Consider the following 10573-nt stretch of genomic DNA (forward strand, 5'->3'; position numbering starts at 1 on the left):
TGGGAGGGTGGTTTTGGGGGGAAGAACCGCCTTAATCCAAAAGTTGTTCTTTCAAAATTTATATTCATTAAAGTTTTCTACTAAAAAATAAAAATAAACCTACTATTTAGCAGTAAATTACTGTACAGTAGATGAAAGTGTCTTTAAGAGGGTACAAAATGCATGCTTCTCTCCAAAAGCTACCTTTACCAAGTCAAAAGTCCTATCTTCCCTTCTGAGTTTCTAGTTTTATCATGAGAACAGAAAGAAGTTACCAACCCCACTCTTCCGATGGCTTTTTAATTTTATCAGGAGCAGACCAGCCTTCTGAGGGGTTTTGTCTCTGCCTTTGCTTGTTCCCAAATTGTGCTTCAAAGACTCCATTTCAACCAGTTTCTTCAGTCTTCCTCTCTTGGAGTCGCCCCCTGGCAACCGTGGCAGGAGGTTTCTGACTTAAATAAATCTTGATTTGCCATAAAATGAAATAAAAATGAAATAATAAAACTAAGTAAAATTTTAAAATAAAATAAATAAAACAACATAAGTTTATTCCTGTAGAAGTCCAGTGGCCAGAATTCTGATGTTGAGACATCAGCAGGGTCATGTTCCCTGTGAGGTCTGAAGGAGAATCCTTCCTTGCCTCTTCCTAGCTTGTGGTGATAGGTAACTGACATGTACCTGCATCACTCCAATCTGCTTGTCACGGCCTTCTGCCCAGAATTCTTTTCATAAGGACACCACACACTGGATTGGGGCCCCAGGCTAATCCAGAATGACCTTATCTTAACTGAATGTACCTGCATAACTCTATTTCCAAATAAAGTCACATTCTGAGACATCAGGGGGATACAAATCTGAGGAATTTTACACCTGCATAAATAGGGTTTTCTTTTAAAAAAATAATATTTGGGCTGGCCTTTTAGTACAGCAGTTAAGAAACTTGCTTGAGGAATCTGTGTTAACTGCTGGCATGTGCTAAAATTACTATTTTGGGGGTTCTTTGCATTTATTTAGAAAAGAATCCTAATTATTGGCTCAAATGAAGCAGATAACATGGTAAGGTTTAAGATTTATCTAGAGAGTGAGAGAAATACATAGAACCATAAGGGCTTTATTAAAGGAGAGGGATCTAAAAAGGGCAAGAGGGAAATGTCATACGAGAATGTCAGAGGGCAGATCAGGGCCACGTGTGGATGTCTGCTACAGACCAGATGCACAGAGTACCCACAGGGGCAAGAGCAGCAGCAAAAACAGGTGGCACCCAAGAGGCGCACAAGAGAGCAGCGTGGGCCCAGTGTCCACGCTTCTTATTCACTTCCAAATGGGAGTGGTTAAGTAGTCTGATTGGCAGGTGGGTGGATACAGGTGAGATCCCATAAGGGAAGGGGGGACGTGGTCTCTGGCTCATGAATCTAATCAATCTAAACCTGTCTTCCTGATTGGATCCCATACCACCTGCATCGCATAGCCAAGTGCATGGTTCTAGTCCCAGCTCCTCTTCTTCTAATCCAGTTTCCAGCCTTTGTCAATCCTGGGATGCAGCAGATGGCAGCTCAAGTAGCTTTGTACCTGTCATCCACCTGGAAGACCGGGATTGAATTCTGGATTCTGGTGCAGTAAATGAGAGATATCTGTGTGTGTGTGTGTGTGTGTTGTGTGTGTGTGTGGTGTGCTTGTGTGTCTTTCAATCTCTCTCCTCTCCAAATAAAATGAAAGCAAATAAATGAATAAATAAAACATTTTAAAAAATTGTGTTTGACTAGGCTTATATTTTCTTCTGCATTGTAATACCTAAGGAGCAGAAGTTCTTATCACAATATTAATTTGAAGAGACACCAGGGTTCACTATTACTATTTGTGAATTTGACATAATTCTTCACTGTCTTCTCATCCAGTCTAAGTCACAATGCTATTAATATTCTAGCTCAGACCAGTAAAATTGGGTGCCTCACTGACATCCACTGCTCCCCTTAGGGCACTGTGAGTCAATGGCTATGAATAGGAAACTCTTATTTTCCAAGGTGCAGCCTTCTCCATGGGTGAACACCTATACTTAAGCACAACATTGAACCTGAGCTGTCTTGTTCACCATCATCCATGAGGTCCTCTGTCTTTCCATGGCATAGGACATCCTGTTCCTGCCCCCACCCCATCTTCCTCCTCACTTTTGTGGGTCAAATTGGATGGCGAAACACATCCTTTATTAGACAAAGAAATGGAAATGGGGAACCAAATTCCTCCTTTCTAGTATGTCTGAAATACAACTTAAATAGAGCTGAATCAAACAAAGAAATGTCACTTGGAAATGGCTTGCCTTCAGATATTTTGTTATATTTTCACTTCTCTCTCTTTTTTTGTCTTTTTGTTTTAACTCTGAGAGATTTCCTGAACTTCACATCAGCACATCTTCATAGGATACAGAATTTTTCCCCTTTTGATCATGTTTTTTTTAATTTTTTTTTTTTATTTTTTGACAGGCAGAGTGGACAGTGAGAGAGAGACAGAGAGAAAGGTCTTCCTTTGCCGTTGGTTCACCCTCCAATGGCCGCCGCTGCAGCCGGCGCACCGTGCTGATCCGATGGCAGGAGCCAGGATCCAGGTGCTTTTCCTGGTCTCCCATGGGGTGCAGGGCCCAAGCACCTGGGCCATCCTCCACTGCACTCCCTGGCCATAGCAGAGAGCTGGCCTGGAAGAGGGGCAACCGGGACAGAATCCGGCGCCCCAACCGGGACTAGAACCCGATGTGCCGGCGCCGCAAGGTGGAGGATTAGCCTATTGAGCCAAGGCGCCGGCTGTTTTTTTTTTTAATTTTATGATGCTCTCCAAACATTTCTTTTCACATCATCTTGTTTTGATTTTATAAACCCAATAGCTATAATCACTCTGGGAATATTAATATAAAGTTTTATTTCAGGATAATATTTGAGCTTTTTTTAAGCTGCTGTTTTTCCTATTTATTTTTATGTCCTTTATTCAATTTTCCCCAAGATATCTGGTAATCTATTTTCCTGCCAATGATTGAGTAAGACAGGCCAGGGCCTAACGGGAGATTGGAAACTCCGAGCATCTTAGCAGGCCCGGGCACACCTGGACTCTACCAAGGGAGAGCGGGCAGATTATTAGGAAAACCTGGATGTTGGTATCACTGTGTCCCTCTCTTATGTGAAAGCTAATTCCCCAAACATCCTCCAGTATCCTATCGTGAAATACAAGTCTGGTGGCTCAAGTCCTAGAAGCCAAGTGGAGTAGAGGGACAAAATACCTATACTTACAAATACAGAGTCTGCTCACTCTTCTCTATATAACACGCAACACACCCGCTCCCAATGGCCCAGGCCCCACGCAGCCTAACCTTTGCTCATTGCCAATGATCAGTACACTCTCAGAGTCATCGAAAGGCAGGCAAATGCAGTGCAGAAGTCATTTAGGAATCTCTTCCTATCATCACATCTTCAATAGCTAACTGCTTCACTCCCAGCTCCATATGCTCTACTAGTTCCTGAGGTTTGAGGATGTTGACAGCTTAATATTGTGTGTGTGTGTGTGTGTGTGTGTGTGTGTTGCCTTTTCCAGGCTAGCATCATCTAAATGGGTAATTTTTGCCCATCTGCCTTCTCATCTTCAAATGCTGTTGCAACTGTTTTTTCTCCTGTCTTTTGGCTCTGTGTCTTTAAACAGTAATTATTTCATTAATGTTTACGAAGTTTGAAAAGATCAATAATAGATCTATGTGTTTTTCTGGCATCCTAATTTTATTATGTATAAAACAGAGACATTTTATTACATAAAATAATAAAAATGATTAAAGTACCTGTTAACTGAAAATGTAGGATCTCTATTGTCTTGTGTCAACTAATATAAAATGCAGACTACAGTCTACAAAAATGGTACACACTTGATTATTTTTTTCTCCAGAAAGAATCATGGGTTTGGAATACTGGAGGCCAAGTTAAAATTTAACATTTATCTATACCACTTCTCATAGATCTTCCATGATTCTATAGGTAAGAACGGCATGGGGGCAGGGAGCAAAGATAAAAGCTACAGAAATATACCAATTTACTCAAAGAGATACAATCATATGATCTTAAAAAACAGATGATCAGAGGGGTATGAAATTTGCCAGTGCTGTGGCACAACAGGTTAAAGTGCCAGCATCCCATATGGGTGGCACGTTTCCCATGGAGAGAGGACAAAATGGAAAGTCTCTTTTTTAAGAAGAATGGCAGGAGACCAGTGTTGTGGAGTAGTGAGTTAAGGCTCTGCCTGCAGAGCCGGCACCCTATATGGGCACCAGTTCGAGTCCCGGCTGCTCCACTTCTGATCCAGCTCTCTGATGTGGCCTGGTAAAGCAGTAGAAGATGGTCCAAGTACTTGGGCCCCAGCATGTGCGTGGGAGATCTGGAAGAAGCTCCTGGCTCCTGGCTTTCGATCAGTTCAGCTCTAGCCATTGCAGTCATTTGAGGAACAAACCAGTGGATGGCAGACCTCTTTTTTGTCTCTATGTCTTCTGTCACTCTGTCTTTCAAGTAAATAAAATAAATCTTTTTAAAAATCACCTTTAGGTTGCGGCTAAGCTCGTGTGCGGCGGCGGTGTCGGCAGCGGCTGCAAAGAGAAGAGTTTGGCGCGATGTCTCCTACCATTTTGCTGGTACAGCCTACCAAGAGGCCAGAAGGCAGAACTTACGCTGACTATGAATCTGTGAATGAATGCATGGAAGGTGTTTGTAAAATGTATGAGGAACATCTGAAAAGAATGAATCCCAACAGTCCGTCTATCACATACGATATCAGTCAGTTGTTTGATTTTATTGATGATCTGGCAGACCTCAGCTGCCTTGTTTACCGGGCTGATACCCAGACATACCAGCCTTATAACAAAGACTGGATCAAAGAGAAGATCTACGTGCTCCTCCGCCGGCAGGCCCAACAGGCGGGAAAATAATGGAGTGGAAGCAGTAGGGGGATGGGGGTGGGCTTGGAACACAGGTGTGTACAGCGTGCTGTAGTGGGAGTTTTGTATTATAGTGATCCTGTTTCCACTTGGTACACTCTAGCCAGATTGAATGTATCAGATGAAGTGTGAGAATGTTGTTCAATCTGAAACCCCCATTGCCCCTTTTTTCTTTTCTTTTTCTTCCCTTTTTTTTTTTTACTTAAACATTTTTATGAGGATTTAGATGGAATTTTTTTGTCAGTTAATGTTGGTTCCAGAGCTTCAGACTGTTGAGATCTGCTTTATAACAGTCACTGTACTAACCCTTGGAGATGGGGTGGGGGGTGGCTCAGTTTAGTTACATCCTCAAGGCAAACTCTTAGTGGAAAATAAATGTTCTTTAGTTATATTTAAAAAAAAAAATCACCTTTAAATTTTAATTCTGAAATTGAGTAGCTACACGTGGCTTGGGCAAGTCTATCAGGCCACACAGACCTTTAGGGTATTTCATGAACAAATAAAGAATAAAAAGAGAAAGAAGAGGATCCCAGAGGAAATAAAGTTTCAACCAATTATAAACTAAAATTATTATTTGGGTCAACATTAAAAATAAATCATAAAAATGTTGCAAAAATTTGGGGAAATGTGAGCATTTATTAGATAAGATATTATTATTTTTTTGACAGGCAGAATGAACAGTGAGAGAGACAGAGAGAAAGGCCTTCCTTTTCCATTGGTTCACCCCCCAATGACCGCTGCAGCCGGCGCACCGCACTGATGTGAAGCCAGGAGCCAGGTGCTTTTCCTGGTCTCCCATGGGGTGCAGGGCCCAAGCACTTGGGCCATCCTCCACTGCACTCCCGGGCCACAGCAGAGAGCTGGACTGGAAGAGGAGCAACCAGGGCAGAATCCAGTGCCCCGACTGGGACTAGAACCCAGGGTGCCGGCACCGCAGGCGGAGAATTAGCCTATTGAGCCGTGGTGCCGGCAATAAGATATTATTACTACTTTGTGTATGATAAACATGTCGTGGATGTTTTAAAACTATCTGTACATGAAATACTTATGTAAAATATTTACAGATGAAATTATCAGCTGGTTTCACTATATTTCACCATAACCCAAGATTGAGAGGAGTACAGACAAAATAAGGAACTCATCAAACAAGATTGTAAGTCCCTTATTGAAGCTGGTGATGGACGTGTGAAAACACATAATTTAAGTCCGCTTATTCCTGAGTATGCTTGAAAATTCCCACACAATCAACCATATCCCAACTCCATTCATTATCACCAGTGTACACCTAGGATTTAGAGATTAAGATACTTGGGGAAGAGGAAGGAATATAAAGCTAACTTTTTAGGAAAAGTTAAAAGTAGAAAACACAAATATTTAAAAGAATATTTAAAAGAATAGTTGATCTTAGCCAAAAGGCGAAGAAGCACTTACTCCTCATGTAGGATCTCTGTCCTTAAAGTGTTCAATGTGAATTAATGCTATAACTAGTACTCAAACAGTATTTTACACTTTGTGTTTCTGTGTGGGTTCAAACTGATGAAATCTTTACTTAATATATACTAAATTGATCTTCTGTATATAAAGATAATTGAAAAAGAATCTTGATGTTAATGGAATGGGAGAGGGAGCTGGAGATGGGAGGGTTGCGGATGGGAGGGAAGTTATGGCGGGGAAAAAGCCATTGTAATCCATAAGCTGTACTTTGGAAATTTACATTTACTAAATTAAAGTTAAAAAAAGAAAAAAGAATTTATATAGTGTGGAAGATGCATCTTCCTTACCCTCCCAGTTATTTTGCTGTATAATTATATCAAATTTATGCAAGGTTTTATCTCAATTGTTATTTTTGAGAAATCAGTTTTCCAACTTCAGAATTTTGGTATGTATACAAAAACATACGCACCCACCAACGTTGCAAACTCTATGAATCCAAACGGATGACTATTCTTTCAAGCCAGTCTAACCACAAACCATATGAAGTTAAACGAGGACCAAATTTGAGTGAAAGGCAAATCTCTGCAGATATCATTGTCTTCACAAATGAAACTTCAAATATGAGCAAAGAGTATAAATTCATATGTCTCTCCACTGTTTAGGATCACTTGAGGAATACTTGTTGGTATGTCTCAAAAATCAGAATCAGTTTTAGCTGGCAGGACTCAATATAACAGAAAACTAAAAGACTGTAGTAGAGTTAGCCTTTCTCTTACCATTGACAGAGTTATTTCTTTACAACTGACTGTGGAACATTTAGGTTTGCATGGAAGTTTAACAAGAAATAATTCATATAAATAATCATTAAACAAATTCCCTGTGGCCACATATACATGCATCTGTGTTAGAACAAGCTTTACATTGAGTACAAAACTTTCATCTTTATGACAAATCTCTCTACACTGTCTTCGTGTTATAAATTTGCACTCATTAAACTTGTGAACATAGAGTTACCTCCTCCTGTTACTCATTCATAATGTTCCTACTGGGATAAAGAAAAGAAAAAAAATTATACTATTTTACTACACTGTGCCTCCAACTGAAATACAACATACCTTCTTTGTTAAATTTTTATTTATTTATTTTGAGAGAAAGAGAGATTGATTTCTCATCTGTTGGTGTACATACCAAATACCCACAATAGCTGGATACGGGCCAATCCAAAACCAGGATCTAGGAGATATACAATTCAGCACATGTTCACTCGGACTCACCCCAGTGGTAGAGTTAGAAACATGCCAGGGGATTCCAATTCAATCCCATCAAGGTGGCAAGTACCAATGCCATCTCACTAGTCAAAGTGATCCGTTTCAGCTCATAATTGATCATATTGATAAGATTAAGTTTCAAAGAGATCACATAAATAAGACTAGTGTCTGTTAATACTAACTGATAGAATTAAAAAGGAGATAATGATTCAACATGGAAAGCAGGATATACAGCAGACTCATAAAATGGCAGATGTCCTAAACAGCTCTCTGGTCTCAGAATCAGCCCTTAAGGCATTCTAATTCAGCTAAAAAGCCCATGAGAGTATTTCAGGCATGGAAAGCTAAGACACTGTGGCAAAAAAAAAAAAAAAATGACCTAAATGAAAGATCTCTGTGAGTGAGATCCCAGCAGAAAGAACGGGCCATCAAAGAAAGAGGTACCTTTCTCTGAAGGGAGGAGACAACTTCCACTTTGACTACGGCCATGTCCAAATAAGATCAGAGTTGGTGAACTCAAGAGGCTTCCATAGCCTTGGCAGCTCATGACAAGAGCCTTGGGTGATTACTGATGTCATAAATAAGAGTGTCAATTGTTAAATCAACAACAGGAGTCACTGTACACTTACTCCCCATGTAGGATCTCTGTCCTTACTGTGTTATACTATGTGACTTAACAGTATAACTAGTACTCAAACAGTATTTTATTCTTTGTGTTCCTGTGTGGGTGCAGTCTGTTGAAAGCTTTACTTAGTTTATACTAAATTGAACTTCTTCTGTGTATAAAGATAATTGAAAATGACTCTTGATGAAGAATGGGATGGGAGAGTGAATGGGATATGGGATGTTTGCTGGTGGGAGGGTGGTTATTGGGGGGAAATGCTGCTATAATCCAAAAGTTGTACTTTTGAAATTTATATTTATTAAATAAAAATTAAAAAAAATATTTTAAAAAAACAGGATCCAGGAACTCAAGCCAGATCTCCCACAGAGGTGGGAAGGGATCTAATAACTTGAGCCATAACCCACTGCCTCTGAGGGTAGATAGGAACAGGAGTGGAGCCAGGACTAGAACTCAGGCACTTGGACATGAGATGTGTGCATCCCAAGGGTATCTTAATCACTGTGTACAAAGCCCACCTCTATAACTTACTCGCTGCCTTAAATCTCTTTTCCAGTTTATTATTATTATATATCTGTAACAGGTTTTTAATGTTTATTTATTTATTTTCTTTTACTTTTTTTTAACTTTTATTTAATGAATATAAATTTCCAAAGTACGACTTATGGATTACAATGGCTTCCCCCCCATAACGTCCCTCCCACCTGCAACCCTCCCCTTTCCCACTCCCTCTCCCCTTCCATTCACATCAAGATTCATTTTCAATTCTCTTTATATACAGAAGATCAGTTTAGCATACATTAAGTAAAGATTTCAACAGTTTGCTCCCACACAGAAACATAAAGTGAAAAATAATAGATGATTTTTTTAAATGATGATGAAATCAGATCAGCACTATTGTCATGTTTAATCCCAGTGAGAGTCAAGTTGGGAATTGATCATTTCTTCTTTTTTTTTTTTACAGAAGATCAGTTTAGTATACATTAAGTAAAGATTTCAACAGTTTGCACCCCCATAAAAACACAAAGTGAAATATACTGTTTGAGTACTCGTTATAGCATTAAGCCTCAATGTACAGCACATTAAGGACAGAGATCCTACATGAGGAGTAAGTGCACAGTGACTCCTGTTGTTGACTTTACAAATTGACACTCCTGTCTATGGCATCAGTAGTCTCCCTATGCTCCAGTCATGAGTTTCCAAGGCTATGGAAGCCCTCTGAGTTCTCCGACTCTTATCTTGTTTAGACAAGGTCATAGTCAAAGTGGAGGTTCTCTCCTCCCTTCAGAGAAAGGTACCTCCTTCTTTGAAGACCTGTTCTTTCCACTGGGATCTCACTCACAGAGATCTTTCATTTAGGTTTTTGTTTGTTTGTTTGTTTCTTTTGTTTTGTTTTGTTTTTGGCAGAGTGTCTTGGCTTTCCATGCCTGAAATACTCTCATGGGCTTTTCAGCCAGATCGGAATGCCTTTAGGGCTGATTCTGAGGCCAGAGTGCTGTTTAGGACATCCGCCATTCTATGAGTCTGCTGAGTATCTCGCTTCCCATGTTGGATCACTCTCCCCTTTATTTATTCTATCGGTTAGTATTAGCAGGTACTAGACTTGTTTATGTGCTCCTTTTGACTCTTAGTCCTTTCATTATGATCAATTGTGAACTGAAATTGATCACTTGGAATAGTGAGATGGCATTGGTACATGCCACCTTGATGGGATTAAATTGGAGTCCCCTGGTATATTTCTAACTCTACCATTTGGGGCAAGTCAGCTTGAGCATGTCCCAAATTGTACATCTCTTCCCTCTCTTATTCCCACTCTTATGTTTAACAGGGATCACATTTCAGTTAAATTATAGCACTTAAGAATAACTGTGTATTAATTACAGAATTAACCCAGTCATATTAAGTAGAGTAGACAAAAAAAACTACTAAGAGGGATAATGTATTAAGTTGTTCATTAACAGTCAGGGATATGCTGATCAAGTCACCGTTTCTCATAGTGTCGATTTCACTTCAACAGGTTTCCTTTTTGGTGTTCAGTCAGTTGTCACCGATCAGGGAGAACATATGGTATTTGTCCCTTTGGGACTGGCTTATTTCACTCAGCATGATGTGTTCCAGATTCCTCCATTTTGTTGCAAATGACTGGATTTCGTTGTTTCTTACTGCGGTATAGTATTCTAAAGAGTACATATCCCATAATTTCTTTATCCAGTCTACCATTGATGGGCATTTAGGTTGGTTCCAGGTCTTGGCTATTGTGAATTGTGCTGCAATAAACATTAGCGTGCAGACTGCTTTTTTGTTTGCCAATTTAAA

The 10573-nt window shown here is 39.8% G+C and overlaps 1 pseudogene across 1 annotated transcript; it reads left to right on the forward strand.

Moving 5' to 3' along the window:
• Window positions 1-4544: 4544 nt before the first annotated feature.
• Window positions 4545-5338, forward strand: LOC100347228 (enhancer of rudimentary homolog pseudogene; annotated as a pseudogene). Its single transcript, XR_016231699.1, has one exon. The product of XR_016231699.1 is annotated as an enhancer of rudimentary homolog pseudogene (transcript).
• The last annotated feature ends 5235 nt before the right edge of the window (window positions 5339-10573 follow it).

The sequence above is a fragment of the Oryctolagus cuniculus genome, chromosome 3 (assembly GCF_051225735.1).
Source record: "Oryctolagus cuniculus isolate XC-2025 breed Fujian yellow rabbit chromosome 3, ASM5122573v1, whole genome shotgun sequence".
Classification (NCBI taxonomy): Eukaryota; Metazoa; Chordata; class Mammalia; order Lagomorpha; family Leporidae; genus Oryctolagus; species Oryctolagus cuniculus.